Source organism: Egretta garzetta, unplaced genomic scaffold, assembly GCF_000687185.1.
Source record: "Egretta garzetta isolate BGI_Z169 unplaced genomic scaffold, ASM68718v1 scaffold507, whole genome shotgun sequence".
Classification (NCBI taxonomy): domain Eukaryota; kingdom Metazoa; phylum Chordata; class Aves; order Pelecaniformes; family Ardeidae; genus Egretta; species Egretta garzetta.
The window spans coordinates 419101-422275 of NW_009260272.1; positions in this window are offsets into that span (position 1 = coordinate 419101).

A 3175-nucleotide genomic window follows, 5' to 3' on the forward strand; every position below is an offset into this window, starting at 1 on the left:
CTTTGAAGAATAGCAAACAATCAAAAATACACTGGGAAGAATTAAAAAAAAAAAAAAAAGAGTTAATTGAGAAAGACACTTGAATAACCCCCTTCATCTGCACAGCACTTTTTTAAAAGAAAGTGTGTGCATAAGATAATAAACAGATTTTAAAGTATGGCTGCAGCAATCCACTTGCCAGAGCTGTGAACTGAGGAAAATGAGTCCTTCAGAAGTTTGTGAAAATGCCAGTTCTTTGCCTGCACGTGAAGTGTGTGTGTCTCCCCGGGGCGCCAGTCCTCTGTGTGCTCTATGGGTGCACGCTCTGTGGGGCAGATCTGCACGCTTCTTGACTGCACCATTTTACTGTGTATTTATGCATGTGAGTAAAACAATTTTGCATTCTCTGGACAAATAACGTTTGGATGGGTAAATGCTGGATACGCTAATACAGAATGGGAATCACATAGACTACAGGCACTGCTGCGTCACATGACAAAGAGCCACACTAGCCTAATCAGGGTCTAGGGCTGCAACTCTAATCCCAGTGATAATCTTCATTAGCTGTGTGTATGATTGGACTGGTTTACCATGCATGTATTACCTTTTTATTTTCAGTGTCTGTATGATGTAAGTGTCTGGGACATATGTCTAGGGATGGAGATAGCTGGCTGTCCATTTATTATGTTTGTTGGTACTTGTTATTTACATGCACACCTTCATATGAAGCTTTCAAAGAGCTTCTGAGCTCATGTTGAAAATGAAGCCACTGGGGCAATAGAAATGTAAAATGGCTCCATTACTTGAAACAACAGAAACAGCAGTTGAATTGATACTGGGCACAGGTATAGCATTGTGAAGCACAGTCTACTTACTGTTACTTTTGGACGTTGACTGCATCATGAATTATGATGTGAAACATCACAAGGCACAGTCCTTGAAGATGTTGATTTTGGTTATCTCACAGGAGACAAGTTTCCAAAAGACTAAAAAAGGAAGTGAACAGAATGAAAAGCTAAATTTCACAGATTATTTCCAAAGTATGAAAACAGAAGCATGCATCCAAATACTCAACGTACCTTCCAAGATTTTGAACACACATGCACATGTGTATGCAGACATAAGTAGGCATTTACAATAGGTACAAAGACTCATAAACAGATCTAGAAAAAGTTACAAAGTATACCTATACCCCTAACAAAGGAATTCTGTCTGTGTGCCTTACTTTCAAGCATTTTAGAGAATCGGGTCTCACCAGAGCAGAATCTCCAAAAGCAGAGTGAATTTAGGGGCATAGTAAGAACAAATTTGTCTGCAATTAGCCTCTATTCATCCCAGAACCATATGTGCAGACTGTCTTACCAGTAGACAAAGGAAACATTTCATTTACCTCCTGCACTCTAACTGAAAGCTCTTTTCCCTCCTGGTGTTGCAATCTGTCCTCCTGTCTCTTTCTGAGTGGAGTCATTCTCATTATATGAAGCACCTTCTTGCTCAATCCTGGGCTGAATCAAAAGCGTTTGACAATGTAACTTCCCCAGCTTTGTTTTGTTCTGCTATCACCAGTCGATATTCATCAAATGAATGAACAAGGAACATTTGTAAAATAAACAAGTTATAAAAATAATATAAGTTAAAGGAATAAAAACTTATAAAATGAGAAAGCATGAAGGAAAAGTCAACAGATTTGTCCAGAGCTATGGTCAAAGCAATATATTAATCCTTAACAGATTAATTTTATTTGATTTATTTAATGTGATACTTTACAATTACCAAAGGCATATTGTTGTTTGTATATTAAATATATAATCATATGTTAACAAGAGTGAAGAACAAATTCTGGATAAACTTGTCCCAGAGAAGAGCACAGACTATTTACAGGAGTAAAGTGACTACTGAATGAGAACCTCAGACTGAATGACTATACTGCATTATATACCTTTGGCATCAGAAAAGCTGGTAGAGATCTTTTGAGAAACAGAGTGGAAAATAGCTTGAGGAGCATCATATGTATGCCATAAACCCTCAGATCTCTGGTGGGCAATCCTCCCTCTGGCAGGCAGCGTCTGGTCCCCAGTGTGATCTCACTGTTGAACTATGGGGCTGTGTTTTTCTTGTTTCTTCTTTGCTTTGACCATAGCCATATGCCTATGACATTTTTCATCTGTGACACATTCATTAAACTGTCCTTGTGCTAATATCCAATGTAATTCCACAGTATCGCAGCATCCTCAATGGATTAGTCACACACTTACTTTTTAGGAAACAATATTTTAATACAATAGTGACTTGAACACAAATAATAAATGTCTCAATATTCTGGAAAGATAAAGAATGTTACATAAAGAAGCAAAAGAAAACTGACAGTAACACAACAGACAGAGTGATTTAGATACCAGAACACTGACTGTCTGGGCTTGATTCTTATCTACCTACACCCAGATCAATGCAGTTATAGTGTTGTAATTTTTTTTTTGGCACAAACTGAATTCAGCCTTCTGCTATAATTTTTGAGTTTGGTTTTGGTTTTTTTTCATTTTTCTTTTTTTTTCTTTTTTTTTTTTTTTTTGACAAAGGGGATTTTTGAAAAAAAGTTCCCAAAAAAAGAGTAGCAGCAAGAAAAGAGAGGAAAAAACTCCAGAGGTACGGTAGATTGTTGATGAGAAGGTAGAATCAGAGTACAGTTCTCCTAAGACTTGCAAACTTGTATGTCCACATGATATAACCAAACCCCAGTAGACAGTACTTACAAGCTATGAAACTGTTTATGGAACTCACTTCCTCAGGAGGTGTAGTGTATTGCTCAAGAATGTTATAATTTCTTCCAGATAACAGTATCTTGTTTGTATCTTGTTTCTGGGTCAAAGGGTCTCTTGTAGAAATTAGAAATCTCTTATTCAAGTACCTTGGGTTTCAGTGTTTGGAATCAGAACACAAATGGCCTCAAGTCTTGCAATAGACTTCTTAGTACTAGTAAGCAAAGAAGGGCCAGTGATCAGACTGAAGCCCTGATATACAGCCGTGTATACTGCCTGATCACTGCATACACAGATTCCCTGGGATGATTTTGGCTTGTGTCAACTATTATCCTCATAGACCATGACCAGGTTCACTTCATGGGATAGTGTGTGTCGATTGCTACTCCGACTGTGCAGTTTGAATATGGCCACCCAGTTCTGGTAGTTGAAAATGTAGA